General features: G+C 33.1%; 1 protein-coding gene across 5 annotated transcripts in view; it reads left to right on the top strand.

Moving 5' to 3' along the window:
- The window catches only part of LOC136040750 (ventral anterior homeobox 1b-like), an 86,289-nt gene that overhangs the window by 20,085 nt on the left and 49,971 nt on the right, over window positions 1–16,233 (top strand). For 2 of the 5 annotated variants that reach the window (XR_010620871.1, XR_010620872.1), the window contains exon 2: window positions 9,790–9,967. The gene's annotated coding sequence lies outside the window, so the exon portion shown is untranslated. Of the gene's footprint in view, window positions 1–3,723; window positions 3,864–9,789; window positions 9,968–16,233 lie in introns of those variants that run through there. The other 3 variants (XR_010620868.1, XR_010620869.1, XR_010620870.1) reach the window with 3 other exon arrangements.

Here is a 16,233-nt window from a genome sequence, read left to right as displayed (position 1 = left end):
CACAGATAGTTGAATTTCCTTCTAATACTTTCCTTAACTTTGCTTCACTACATTCTTTTAAATACCGGAGTTTATAATTTAGCTTCTATTTTCGTGAATGAATATTTAACTCACTATCATAGCGCGAGTGAAGAAGTGGAAAGACTCAGGTGCTCAATTCGTATTGACCTCTTGCGTTCCATCCAATTAAAGCATCCTCATGTAAATTAAAACGATTTTTCAGCAGCCAGGCTCCACTATGCCAATAGGCAGTGGTCCACTTCCACACCCCCACCCTAGATTTTTGAAAAAAAATTACCTTTTTTGGAGTTTTCATTAAAGACATATATTCTTTGTATTTTCCCTGACAAAATTGAAAAGGATAATGAACCAGCTACTACCGTTAGATCTTGAAGACCGCATTTTGACCCCTCCCCCGGCCAATATTTTTGTAAATAAGCATCCCTGTCTTAGCTAATACTACCTTTCAAAGATTTTCAGGAGTTTGAGCTGATTCCTAAAATTTTTATTGACAGAGGTCAACTGTTTTCTTTGAAATCAAACAGTTTGTGGTAACAAACAGTTGTAAGGAGCGACCCAGCTCAATAGTAACCGAAACTCTAAAAAACAGAATTTTGATACCAATATATACATCAAAATAGTCAGATTCTTATGCTGATTTTAAATATATAAGTTTGTTTTTCGTTTGTTTTTTTTCCATGGGTAATTATATCAATCCAGTGGTCCTATAATGTCGTGAGAGGGCTCATTCTAACGGAAATTAAAATTTATAATGCCCTTTTTAAGTGACCAAAAAATTGGAGGGTAACTAAGCCCCCACTTACGCTCATTTTTTTCGAAAGTCATCGATCAAAATTTCAAGATAACCATTTTATTTAGCATAGTCTAAAAATCAAATAACTATGTCTTTGAGAATGATTTTATCCCCCACAGTAGCCAGGGAAGGGCTGCAATTTATGAACTTTGTCCATTGTTTACATTTAGTATTTGTTATTAGGAAGTACAGATGTATACATTAGGAAGTATACAGGGGGGGGGGGCAGGGTGAGGAGAAACGTGAGAGGATCTTCCCATGGAGGATTTTGTCATGGGGGAAGAGAATTTCCTTGAAGTGGGCCCCTGGACTCTCCAGAATTATTTAAAAAAAAAACAATGAGGAATTAAATGAAAAAAATATTTTTTTGAAAGTAAGCAGTAACATTAAAACTTAGAATAAACAGAAATTATTATGTATATGAGGGGGTTCGCCCCCTCCTCAATACCTCGCTCTTTACTCTAAAGTATTTTTAGTAATTTCAAAAGAGATATATATTCTAATTAATTACCCTTTGTGATTCAGGGGTCATTCTTAAGGAATTGGAACAAAATTTGAATTTCTGTCTAAAGAGCGAGGTATTGATGAGGGGGCAAACCCCCTCATGTGCGCAATAAAAATAAAGAAATATAGAATTTTGTTGCGTAGGTTAATTTGTAAATTACGAATATTTTCTTAATAAAAAGCGTTAATAAAACAAAATTAAAAGTGCTAGTGGACTTTTTAAGTAACCAAAAACAATGGAGGGTGACTAGGCCCCCTCCCTCACCCTTTATTTTCAAAATCATCCGATCAAATCTTTGAGAAAGGCATTTAGCCAAAAAAAAGTAAAATTAATATGCAAATTTTGTTTTAATTTTTCATGTACGGTGAGCCAAAGCCAAAACCTGCATTAATTCGAGAATATTCAGAAATTAGATAAAACAAAAACAAGTCTTTTCAACTGAAAGTAAGTAACAATAATAAAATTTAGAACGAACAGAAATTATTACGTATATGAGGGTTTTCGTCCCCTCTTCAATACCTCGTTCTTTACGCTAAAGTATTTTGGTAATTTCAAAGGAGCTATATATTCTATTGTAACTTCCCTCATTGATCGTGCCCTGAACATTTGCTCCAATTCGTATATTAATTGTACATATACTAAATTCACATTTGATATGCTGTTTTTTTTCCTGACAGCAGTAATTTTTACTCGACTTATAAGCTTGTGAGTCGATATTAAAATATTTTGGCATATTAAGTTCTTTATGGATACCGTTTTTTTTTTTTTAAATAATAAATTTAATTTAAATAATAATAATAAATTTAGAATTGGATTTTGAGGTTTTCGTCAGTCATTTTTTGCAGCCCATGCAGCATTTAATTAAAATATAGTTACAGTCGTGTTTAGGACATTTTTTTTTTATGACATAGGACTTTCTCCATCCAAAACCCAATTCTTCCCACCTACAAATATTGTTTTTTTTTGTAAATTTCGCCTTCTTAGTTAAAAGTAATGGTACGGCAAGTTTTATTTTTTCAATATCATATTTCATAATAACATAAATTGAAATGTCCAAAACTGAATGTCTTTAAGCAGTGTTATTTATTATACTAAACCTAACAAATCCTCAGAGCCTCTGTTGACATCTTTCGACCTTGGAATTATATACCTTAAAGGTCTGTATTTTGTAAGCTTTTTCTCCTGCTCAAGAAATTCCTGCACCACAAACAAATTTAAAGCTTAGACCAACGATATTTTTATCACGAACTTTAGCCCTTATAAACCCGAACACAAACATCTTGGAGCTGAAACGGAAGCTCTTAGTCCGAGCCCATTTTCTTGCACAAATTTTCTTATTTTCTTTATTGGAGCTAAGGGTGTCTCCTAAAATAGAAAAAAATATTAAGCAATACTCCTTTGGATTTCTCAACAAGTGACTGAGACCTTAGTTTTAATCATAATTAATACATTTTTTAAGGACAGTTTGAGTTCTTTTTGTAAATTTCTCAGTATAATACTGTTGAAGGAATTTTGCAGCATTGAAAACTTTTTATTTATTTTTAGAATCGTATTTGTGGAACTCGTTTACTTCAAACTTTATGCTAGAGTAAGATTTGCGGTTGCAGATATTTTTGCATACATCGGTATGGTAATATATTGTTCACATAGTTACTCATCCAATCACTTAGATTGGACAAGATCTTATGAGTATATTTAAGAATTAAACAAGATACTGTACAGAATGGGAAGTGAAAATCACAAGGCTACCCTTAGCTTCGCCTCAATGAATTATTCTCAACCAAGGCTGATATCAGTTTTTGAACCCATTCTACTTTAAATTATTCTTTTATGTAGTTGGTTAGGTGTCTTGGCCTCACAAAAGTTTTTAAGGTATAAAATACAATGTTTTTTTTTGGCAGTTCATATAATTGACTTACCAATAAAGTGAACACACCACTCGATGCCTTTTTTTTATGTTTTTCACGAATATAATAATCGATTCTACCGCAAATTCAAATTTAAGCACTTTTTGTCCTAAGCTATTTAACGTAAATACCTTATAACAAATACATTTGGCACCAAGAAAATGCAGTATTATTTTGTCGAAAACGACCCATGATTCGTCATTTTTAAGAGCTCAAAAAGGGCTTAAAATTGAATTTGCGGTAGAAGGGATTATTATATTCAAAAAGAACATAATAACAGACATCGAGTGGTATGTTCATTTTATTGGTAAATTCAATTATGTAAACTGCAAAAAAATTACACCTTTTTTTCCCGAAGCCTTTTCTGGTTCAGTCAAATATTTACAGAAAACAGAACAAAAATTATATATGAAACTATGTGGTCGTTATGGGTATAATAAGATTTAGATAGGGAGTGCGCTAAGTCAGTAGATTTTTAATAGGTGACATTTTACAAGCGACGGATTTAACTGTAAAACATGAGCTTCAACAATGCTCATAGTATAGGCTAGGCTACAGGAGGCTTATAGAATGCTTGGTCTTAAGCTAGTTGTTGCACTTTTGCTAGGAGCACCCATGATGAGGTCAGTAACCTAAGGTATCTGATTTTCTCAAACTCCTAAGGAGTAAAAAGATTAGGTTTAATACATTTTCTTTACATAGCTATCCATCAATTCCATGGCTCTTAAATTTTGTAGAATAATTGGTAATAATAACACAAAATTGAAGTAGAAATGGTTTTCCATTCGAAAATAACTGAATAAATAATTGCTTCTGCCACAATAACTTAAAAAGGCCCATGACCCTGATGTAGGTTAGATTAGCCTACATAGGCTATGCCCACAAATAGGCAGCAACACATATTCACTAAAAAGCTACAAGATGGGGAGGAATATATTTTTCAATATTAAGGGGTCTCAGTTTGTGTTTATTAAATACCAAAAATGGTAGCCTAATTGTCAATAGAAAAAAATGTGATTTCTTCAAGTGCAAGAGTTACAAATACCCTTTGTTCCCAATAAAACTAAGTTACTGCTTGTAACACTTGACAAAAGAGAATAAGGTAAAATTCTAGTTAATTGACTTCTTGCTATCTCAGAAAGGGTTTAGATTAGGAAAATGAAACTTTCAGGGTTGGGTCTACAGGCTAAAATAGCCTATGTCCCTGGAAGGTATTTTAAAGTACCCACCTCTACTCCTTCTCCCTCTAGAGGGCCCTGAAATTAGCCTACATGTCATGTCTATACCTATTGAAATTTTGAAAAACAACATTTTACCTTAATTTTCACTTACTAGTTGCTTTTTCTCTGCCTTTAGTTCTGAAAATGCAATTCCTGTTATTTGAGTAGAATTTTTAGCCATATCAATGTTTATTTTTCAAAATTTAGGAAATGTATTTGAATATCTTTAAAACCTTATAAATTTGGATTGAGCAAAGTTATGAAGCTGAAAACAATTTTGTTGTACATCAATTAAGCAGAAGATCTATTTTGCAAGGTTTCATTTTTACAACACACATATTTTTAAAGGTCATCAAAGGTCAGGGCCCTCTAGAGGAAGAAGGAGTAGAGGTAGTTGCTTCAAAATACCTTCCCAGGATATACTTTAGTCTGTAGATTGATCCCTGAAAGTTTCATTTTCCTAACCTAAACCCTTTCTGAGTAGCAAGAAGTCATTTAACTAGAATTTTACCAAGAATAAAGTTCTAGAATAGAGTCTGTTGAGAAGGAGACATGCTAGAACAAAATAAAGGACCTTTTTTATATTGTTAGGCTAATTATATGTTCATTTTTATGATTTTTTTTTTGTATTTTCGCCTTTGACCACCAGCCTACCTCTTAATGGTCTTATATAACCATGAGCTTAGCAAAAAAAAAAAAAAAAAAACTAAGATAATAATTAAAGTAAACTTATTCCTATTCAAAAACAGCTAAAAATTGGAAAAAAAAGTAACATGACTCATTGATGCTTGCTGTATATTTTAAAGATAGCTATTTTTTATACAGCTTATGGCTATATTAGATCAAAAGAGTTAGACCATTTTCTTAGTCAATACATGCAATTTACCATTGGGAAATTAACATTTTGACATGGTGAACTGGCCTACTCAATTGCTTTTTAAGCTCTTTCCAAACATACTAATCAAATTACTTGCAAATTCATCCCCCCATTCTCCTGGTGGTTGTACTATATCTCCATTACATCAATGCAGTCATATATTATAACTTGTATATTAAACTAGTTATCTTTTCACTCTGCAATTTATCTCTTTGTGTTATAGTAGGCCTATACATAATTTACCAAATTATTGTTTAAAATTGATTTTAATTAGTGTATGCTAATCAGATGAATAAAAACATCCTTCATATTATAAAGTCCAGTAAGAATTTTGTTGTTTTGGTACTTTCACTTCATTTTTAGATAATCTTTGTGCTGTAAGGGTCCCACTAAGGGGGAGGATAGGGGTGACCCCCCCCCAAGGCCTACAGAACATACTTTTGATAGGCAAAGCCTGACAAAAGTCACTCTCTTTCAGTGCAAGGTGAAGCTTCTGGAAGGGTTTTCATTGGGTGAAGCCTGACAAAACTTATAACTTCATATGCACAGTGTCAACAGAAACTAATTGGTCCCCTAAAAAATGCAGGGCCCTACAAAGCTTGGTATTTCATCAGTCAAATGTAATATCATAAAATACTTCTGCTGTTAAAAAAAAAAAAATTCTGCTTCATCTGCACAAAATCAACAGAAACCAATTACCCCCCTAAAAAATGACTTGTTGCGCCAAGCCCTACAAAAGTTGGTAATCTAATGTCATTAAAGACTTTCATCAGGCAAAGGACTACAGAATGTACTGCTTCATCTGCATGGCGTTAACAAAAACTTAATACTTTGTCTGTCCATTACTATGTCATAAAAGACTTCCATCCATTGGGCAAAGACAACAAAATTGACTACTCCATCCCCATGAAGTTGACAGAAACCAATTACCCACCTAAAAAACAACTTTTCAGGTGGAGCCTGTAATGCAAAAAGTGGGGTAGTAAAGAAGCTATTCTGCTTGGTTGTTTTCTAATTTGTTGGCAGACTTTGTATGATAAATACCATTTTTACATAAAAAAAAGTTCTTAAAGAAAAGCTGTCAAAACACAAGATGTGCTCTGCCATGCAAAATCTGAGGTAGCATAGTAGCAGTGGTTATTGGCAATTCTCATTGCCTAGTAAAACTTGCTGGTAGATTTTGTCTGAAAATACCAGTGCTTCCACTATTCTGAAATTTTTTGGGTTCTCCTCAAAATAAAATTGGAGAACCAATAGAATTGGTTCTCCAGCAAACCCCCTTTTGTTCAGGGTTGCCACCCCTCGTGAATTATCACTAGTGACAATCCAACCCTAGTAACTATCACTTTCACTTAATTTGACATATTTTTTTCATTACTTTCCAAAGTTTTTATCTCAATTATTTACTACATGTAACCATATGTAGATCATTGAATTACTGATCTTTCTTCCTTTTCTAGTAAAAGCATAATGTTTATAAGATATACCATTTCATCAAATATTCTCTTTTAACTTAGGGTGAAGAATTTCATTTGACCATGTTTACAATTAGTGTAATTCTGATCATCAATGCTTAGAGGGTTATTTTAGACAGCTGGGCTGTGAGTTTAAATTTTGTTTTCTTTTGCTACTCTGTTTAATTTTCAAAGGTCTGAAAATATAAGTCAGATTGAAAAATTATTTAAAATGAAAAAGAGAAAGCATGGTACCTATGGAGAGAGGGAGGAGGTGATTTTGTGATAAATTTGGATATATTTTAATCATTAAGCTATAAATTAGATGAAGATACCACTTGAGACCTTTTTTAATGCTCTTTCAAAATATAAATGTCATTTTACTCAGAAATTAAATGAACCCTTTAAAATAAAAAATAAAAAAAAGTTTTTTTGAAAGTAAGGAGTGACCTTAAAAATTAAAATGAACAAAAATTATTTTGTATATGAAAAGGGTTACCCCCTCCTCAACACCCCACTCTTTTAGCTGAAGTTTGACTCTTTCTCACAACTCTAGTTTTTAAAACAATAAAAAACTTTAGTGTAAAGAGCAAGGAATCAAGGAGGGGACAACTCCTTTCATATACAGAATAACTTCTGTTCTTTTTTAGTTTTAATGTTGCTCCAAACTTTCAGTTGAAAAAACTTGTTTTTTTTTTATTAAATTTCTGAACCTTTTTGGATTAATGCATATTTTGATTTTTGCTCACTGTACATGAATAATTAAAACAAAATTTGTATTATAACTATTTTTTTTGGCTAAATGGCTTTCTCATAGTTTTGATTAGGTGATTTTGAAAAAAAGGGATGTGGGAGGAGGCTAGTTGCCCTCCAATTTTAGGCTACTTAAAAAGGCAGCTAGAACTTTTTTTATTATGAACGTTTTTATTAGTAATAAATATATGCAAATTACAGATTAACCTACATAGTGAACTTCTATATTTGTATATTCTTATTATGTATATGAAGGGGTTCAACCCCTGTTCAATATTTTTCCTCTTTACACTAAAGCTTGAATTTGTCCCAATTCTTTAAGAATGACCCCTTAATCACAAAGGCCATAGAACAAATAATTGAAATTACTAAAAATACTTTAATGTAAAGAGCAAGGTATTGAGGAGGGGACAAACCCCCTTATATGTGTAATAATTTCTGTTTGTTTTAAGTTTTAATGCTGCTCCATGCTTCCAGTTGAAAAAAAACTTATTTTACTTGTTTTCCCATTTTTTTTGTTTAAATAATGCTTGAAAATCCTGCATGGAAATTCTCTTCCCTCATGATAAATTCCTCCATGGAAAGATCCTCCCACAATGCCCTCCAATTATTTTGGTCACTTAAAAAGGGTACTAGAAATTTGTATTTCCATTAGAATGAGCCCTCTCGTGACATTCTAGGACCACTGAGTCAATACAGTCACCCTTGGGGAAAAAAAAATAAACACACATCAGTGATCTTGCTTCTGGCTAAAAATACAAAATTCCACATTTTTGTGGATAGGAGCTTGAAACTTTTACAGCGTGGTTCTCTGATATGCTGAATCTGATGGTGTGATTTTGTTAAAATTCTATGACTTTTAGGGGGGTGTTTCCCTCTATTTTCTACAATAAGGCAAATTTTCTCAGGCTTGTAACTTTTGATGGATAAGACTAAACTTAATGAAACTTATGTATTTAAAATCAGCATTAAAATGTGATTCTTTTGTTGTAACTATTGGTATTAAAATTCCGTTTTTTAGAGTTTTGGTTACTGTTGAGCTGGGTCACTCCTTACTACATTTTGTTACCACAAACTGTTTGATACCTTTTCTTTTATTTTTTTGCAATTTAGTTTGGGTCTTATTTTCTTTACTCAAGGTTTTGGGCATAATATATTAACATTAAATACACAATAATTGAAAACATGACAGATTAAAGGGTACATAATGTATTAGTCTGCCTACATTCAAGTTTATGCTGCATAAAACTTGAGAACAAACTGGTTTTATGTGTCTGTATTAAGAAACAATTAGCTGACGCTCAGTGAAAAACAAGTGGTGGGTGACAGAATACATTTAGTTATATAATGTGGGCAATACATTTGCATATTAGGGGTGCGGGGGTTAGATTAGTTTAGGTGAGGTTACCCCCACCTCCCCGCTAATGTGCAAATATATAGCCCAAATTTGTTTTTAAAGTAATATATTTTCATCATGTTTTGGTATTTATGATTAACCTAAGTTCACTTCATGACTGTTGGCTGTATAATACATAAGTATCGATTAAAGGAATTGATCTTTTTGCCAGGAATCTTCACCATTTAAAAAGTTGTTGAACTTTGAGGGGAAATTTGATCAACAAGTTTCAGTTTGTTAAAGGGTAGTAACTTTAAAAAATTTGATGGAAACATTCAATAATTTGTAATTGATAAACAAAGAAATGATAATAAGACAAGGGACATTTTAAAAAATCTATCCTTAATTTTTAATTATATTTGATAAAAGATGAGTTATCCCAAAGGGTGGTGAACATGTCCTTGTAATATGCAAACTTTTTGTATTTCTACCAAATTTAATTTTGTTTTCGTGACATAGAAGACAGTCCTGGTCAGTGGTCTTTCCGACGGGATTGGAGTATTGGAGCTGCATGAGTTTTAGAGATATTGGATTATATGTAAATATATATATACAGAATAGCAGTATTACTATGCAGTGGATCTCTATACATTTGAGCTTGCTCTCTACTTTTGGGGTTCTAACTCTCTCTTCTTTCGAGGTATGCTTTAAAAGGGAACTGAACTGATCTAAACTAAAGCATACCAAAGTGCATGCTAGAAGCAAAGGAGAATATTGTTTTTGAAAATACACTTCAAGTTTAATATGTTATGGCCAGGTTGCCTTACAAAAGTTTTTGAATTTGTTTTGAGCTTTTTAATTTTTTTGGATGCCTGAAATAAATACAGATAAATAACTGTGGTAAAATCGAAGTAATATTTCAGATATCTCTTGGGGAAGTTTTCTTGGTCCACCCTTGACCAATAATGGAGTCTGAATAGAAGAAGATGCAGCTCAAAAACCAAAGTTACGTATCCTCTCAGGTCTGACACTGTGGAACCTGATGAAAGAAAAAAAGTATTGGAAGAAGTTCACTGCTCAGAAATTGATCACAAAGAAACGGTAGGAATCAGCAATATATTTGCTCTTCTTTCTTGGATTATTGACTGTACTGAGGCAGCAGAAAAACTGACAATTGAAGTTAGGTGGATTCTGTCACTAGTGAATTAGACGCTTCAATACAAGCGCTAGACATAAGACGATTAATCAGCGAATATAGAACTAGGCTTATTAGTCAGTCAGATAAATTTATTTCTCAGAAAGTGGAAAGAATGGACAGAATATAATCTGAAAACAAAAGTTCGCAGCAGACTGGAATCATAAGATTCGAGCATAATCCAGGGCTCAAGAAAGAAAAACTTTCAGACTCAGAAAAGCTGAAGCTTATCAAACTAGGACCATTTCAGCCAAAAAAAATTTTTTTAATAAACAAGGAAATTCAATAGAGAGTCAGAAAAAGAAAGGGAAAGAGGGCGTTGTATTATATACATGCTGCTAGATGTTACCACCACTCTAGGTTAACAAGGGCTGGCATTTTATGGGAAGAATTATGATAGGAAAATCACGTGGAGCTAGGCAATCTTCTTTCGAGACAACATCGAAATGGGTCTTTGGATAAAAAACCAGACCAAGCTGAATGTCACCAGTTATCAGTCGAATAGTAGGCTAGCCAAAATAAAGTAATTTGCAATTATTGGAATAATTGTAAATTATTCCAGTTCAAAAAATCGTAGCATAGGCTATTGAAGCTGACTTCTTTGGCATCTTTGTAGACAAAACACCTGCTGTCAGCCATGAAAAGTGTTTAGCAGTAGGTATACAGTACATTGATAGAAAGGGATCCACTAAAGAACCTTTACTTGTTATTGTAGATTCTGAGTCAAAGAGAAGAACCAATATTTTAGCAGAAATTTTATGATTTTGGTGGATGGCGTGTATCAACGAAGAAAAACTTGTATTTTAATGCTACAATTTTGCAAGTAACATGAGTGAACACTTTGAGGAACACAAGCTCACATTCTCAAGAAATAAGGAAGAGATATTCAATACCTCAGAGGCCTAGCCCACAAAGGGAACGTTATCGGTCTTTTTGCAGAGATTTGCTAAAGCGCTGGAAGCATCATTGAGTTTGCCAAGTTGTTCTCTCTTGTGAAAATGAACAGACGAAGGTTTCCTTCAGTTTACAGAGCATTTTTGCAAAATCTATTCCAGTGACATTAGCCAAAGGTGAACGAATATTTAGCAAGATGAAAATTGTGAAGAACAGATTGAGGTCAACTATGGGAAATGATTGACTTGACCATCTCGTACTCATGATGTCAGAAAAAGACCTACTGAAAAAAAGTTGACTTCAACCTACTTATAGAAAAGTACAAACTTGAAAAGCCATGCAACCTTAAAGTTGAGCTTATTTTCTTTTTCTCAATTTTACTTTTATACCCGAGTTTTTCTCTACAATGTATGACAATTTTCTGCAATTAGTAAGAATTATTTTAACACATAAAAACAAAGTAAAAATTGTCAGATGCTGTCGGCACCTACCCGAACTCGTTGGCACATTTTGGACGTCCTCCCAAAAGTAAAAGGCTAGTGACACCCTGTTGGGCTATATATAAGGGCATAAGAGAAAAATTTGGCAGTGTGTTCAACTTGCCACCTTGTCAGTTATGGAATTTATATATATTGACCACTTGATTATCTGATCAACCCTCACCAAATATGATGGTTAAGACTACTGAGAATGTCCCTCCCCCATAGTGAGGCCAGAAATAGCTGTAAATTAAGTATTTTTGCATTACTGCTGGAATCGTTTCGTCTTAACAAAATGCACACTTTAATAATTGCCAGATTTATACCATGACACTATTACAAAACAAAGAGAATAATTAGGCTAGGCAAGGTAAATATAAGAAATTTTTTTTAATAACATTGATTAAAATATAAAGAAACAAAATATGATTGATTGAAAGTTTCTGTATGTTATAAAGTGAGAATTTTATTTTTGTTATGTTTTTGGTAGCCTAGGTATTTTTTTTATGTAGCTTAGCTAAAGTCAAATCTGGGCCTATAAGAGCGAGGTAGTTTGTAACTGCAATGGTAGCAATTATTGTATTTAGAAAGAGTATTGATCAGGAAATCGAATGGTATTATTTTGCTGATATAGCATTTACTTCCCAGGAGAAATATTGCTGCATTTAATGCTTTTACAAAATATAAGAATTGCTGGTGCCATAATAGTTCCCCAAACCTCCTTAAGGAGACACAATATACCCATAGTCCTTCGCTTATTTTGTTGATGTAATATTATCTTTTGGTGAATTTCTTATTAATAGTTGATTGAAAAGACCTATTCAAGCCAGTTTTTAAAAAACAGATAAAATATGGAAACTCTTGTAGCCAGGGGCATAGCTACAGTATTTTTATTGGGGAGAGGGCAGCAAGAGGGGGTCCATATCTGGGGATTTACAGGGCATGGAACATCCTTCAGTGGAAAAGGATGATAGAAAATTTGTGTAAAAGACAAGCCTAAATGTGCTTTCAAGATATGCGAAAACTTGTTTTGGGATATTATTTATGATGAATAATGATCACCCAATGAAAAAAAATAAATGTGGTATGTGCCTGCCCTAAGTCATCATAGATTGTCTAATATTATTGTGGAAAGTTTTCCACATTTGAAAGTATTCAAAATTAAAGTTAGAATTATTAACTTACACATTGGACATTGTTTGACAAAGAATATCCAGAAAATCTTGACAATTCTTGGCATAATTGTGGCAGAAACCTTAAATTAATTAAAAATTGCCAGGGATGCTAATTGGAAGGGAAAAATTCACTCCAAGGCTTTGGAAATTTTCTTCCCCTTTGTATATTTGTTTTTTAAAAAATCTATAAAAACTTCACGAAGACTTTTCTTGTGTAAATGGGAGAATGGTGGATATACATTTCCAGAGGGGGTTACACTTAATATCGTTTTTAGGTCTAAAATCCCCTTCACTAGTGAAGCTTGGTCTCCTAGTGTTGCCTCATATAACTGATAACAACAGAAAAAGAGAATAGATTGGTATTGTGTATATTTGCACACACAATTTCAATTTTTCTTTTAAATACACATATTTTGTTTAAATTTACTTTATTTTAGTCTCAGCAGACATTTCTTACCGCATAGATAAATCCAGAGATGCAGAGATCCAATGCAGAGATAAATGTCGCACAAGTAGCGCTGGCGCTGCATGAAATGCGACTAATAACAGTAATAATCCTCAGTACATTTATCTCAATTATTTTTTGGAGCTGGTTAAAAGAAATATTGAGAAAAGCAAAAAAAGCTAGAAGTTAGCATGGTATTATACATAGAGGCAGCTCTGCATTTATGGTTTAGTATGTGAATTCGAAATATAATAATAGGACGTTATCAGCACGTATTGAAACTACAACTGATTTGACCTATCTTGCTATAGTATGAACATTATTATAAAAACCACCAAGTTTTTTTTTTTTAGTGATTGTTTTTTCATTCAGGAAAATATATACACTGTACCTTTACCTTCTTTTCCTTCAATGATTCCATTTCTAATTTCAGAATGGTTCCTGTTTGCAGATAGAGGGTGTATTCATTTCCACTTTTGAATGTTCAAAACAAGAAAATCTAATCTTGAACTGATAGGTTTTAGGAAGTGGAAGTAGTTTAAATGTCAAAGAAACAAATTTGTCCTGTACAAATGTGGCGAAACCGGAAGCATAGAACATTTTGCCATTAACTAGGCTCACCTATTTACTTGATGATAAGGTTCCAAAGGCAATATATTTGGGAAAATATTAATGTGGAACATATTATGAAGTGTAATAGACCCCTGTTTTTCAAGTTTTCCTTAGATTAATTACAAGCATGGATTTATTGAATAAAATTATTTGCTTGAAGTATAGAGTAAAGTTGAAATTTAAAACGAGCAACAGTTTTAAAGCTACCGAATAAATTTAGTTTTTTCCAAACGACTGAGGAGGGGGAACTACTTTCCTTGCCCCTCCCACCCTAAACGATGCCACTGTTTGTAGTCTATATATCCCAGGGCCTGATCTAGGGGCAGGGCAAGCACCTGAGCAGCATGCCAATAGTGGCATAACAAGCTAAATAGCAAATTACAAGGAAAAACTTCCTTTTAAAAAGAACTAATTCAACTTTTGAAATTATCTAAGTTACGATACCTAAGTGTTTTGTCAAACATTATGAGATAATTACAGTAGCCTCTGGCCTTTCTCTCCTGTTTTTGCTTTAAGGGTTTATTACGGCATTGAGATGATAGTATCGATGTAATGGGCGTGGGTGAGGCTTTAATCGTTGCCTGTTGCCCAGCTAGGTATGTATACTAGGTAAGCCAACCTATGAATAATTTCAAGAGTTTTCAGGGGCACCAATTGACAAAAATAAAGGAAGAAAATTATTTTAGTGTTTTTTTTTATGATTTACTGCTCTTTATCAAAAAACAGTAAAATTAGAGGTCACAGAACTGTGGCATTTCTTCTGACAAAAAGTATATAAAATTCTACATTTTTGAAGATAGAGCATGAAACCTCAATAGCAAAGTTATGCAATATGATGAATCTGATGGTGTGATTTTCAGTAATATTCCTTGACTTTTTGGACGTGTTTCCCCTTTTTTAAAATTGGGAAACTTTTCTCAGACTTGCAGTTTTTGATGAGCAAAATCAAACTTCGCCAACTTATATATTCGAAATCAGCATAAAAAGCCAATTCTTTTAATGTATCTATTGTTCTCAAAATCCTATTTTTGATTTGCAGTTGCTTTTGGACCAAGTTGCTCAATTGCTCCCCTCTTACAGTTTGTTACCACAAACTGTTTGATGATTGTACTGAGTAAAAATATATTTCATGAACGTCATACTTTGCATTCAGTTAAAATAACCTACTACTATTTTAATAGGATTAGGCTTTAGGCTATATTTCGTAGAAGCTTGAACTTCTACTTAAAAAAACTTCTTTGCATGCTGACCAACGGTTGGCATTGCGTAAATAATGATCTCCTGACTCACTTCCTTTGGCTGGGAGTGAAATGTGTGGTTGGGGGGCAAATCTTCTTATACTTCCTATTTTTTTGCTCTAGGTACCAATTTAGAGTTGGGTCGACTCTGGCTGAGCTTACAGAGTCACACAATTGACCCTCATTCCAAACCAAATAACCAGCAACACCAGGACTCGAACCCTAGTGTTTTCAAAGGCAATAAAAGCAAATCGCGAATTGATAAAACAAGCACTTGTCTGGAATACAATTACAGATCTAGCAATTGGTATATATGGAAAGAACACTTAGAGGTGGAATTAATCGGTTAAGTGTTTTTTTTTTATATATTTATGTCAGAATTTTACCAAATGATCCTTTGAATAAGCTAGGCCTTTGGTAGTTCTTGAATAAAGCTTTGGTGCCTATTTGCAAAAGTATAGTTTGGAGGGAGGAGACAGTCAAGAATTCTCTCTCCATTTCTTAACGAATATACAATATACAGTTTTTTTTTAAATATAGAGCAGTTGCTTTTTAATGTAATTAAAAACAAAGATATTTCTCAAATCTAGTTGGAATTGCCCCTTTCTTCCTTGGTATTACTTGATAAAACAATTTATAGCTAGAATATTGGAACAATATGTCAGTCGCTAGTTGAATTTCCTGGCAATGCTCTAGATCTCAACCTCTTATGGATTGCTAGTTGTCTTTTACCTTGGGTAGCCTTTTGGTCCGTCAATTAAATCTATGTAGGAGTTGGTGCTATCGTTTGTATTTTGAAAACTTAGGAAAACTTATGATCTGCTAGTTAGGATGAAAGGTTGGTTTGATGAACAAACACTTGCTATAATTTATCATTCAGTTTTTGCACCTCATGTATTTTTTCTTGTTCCATTTTTGAAGTCTTTAAGGCCGTGATTAAGTGATTGATGGAAATCGAAAATCCAATGTTAAAATTGAAAATGTATATTAAAAAGTACTCAAGTATTTATTGGGGGAAGATACCGCTTTTAATAGCTGGCCGTAGCTTCTTGAAGATGCTACAAAATGTTTACTAGGATTTTGATATATTTGCTCTAATTGCTTATAAATCTTAGAAAATGTGTCGCTCTTTTTCACAAGTGTACTCTATGAAGGATATTGCTTTTAGAACAAAACTGGTACTATCATGAGCAGAAGACAATAATCTGTAAGATGATTGCAACCATTTTTCGATGTATTTTCCTGTTTTCGAACAGTCCCATAGAATATTTTCAGCTACCTGAAATTTTTACAAGTTTTTTTGCCAGAAAGAATCGTTTCAGATCGCCG

The sequence above is a fragment of the Artemia franciscana genome, chromosome 21, assembly GCF_032884065.1.
Source record: "Artemia franciscana chromosome 21, ASM3288406v1, whole genome shotgun sequence".
In the NCBI taxonomy this organism is placed as follows: domain Eukaryota; kingdom Metazoa; phylum Arthropoda; class Branchiopoda; order Anostraca; family Artemiidae; genus Artemia; species Artemia franciscana.
The sequence above is the reverse complement of the archived record's forward strand: the minus strand, read 5'-3'. Positions and strand labels throughout refer to the sequence as shown.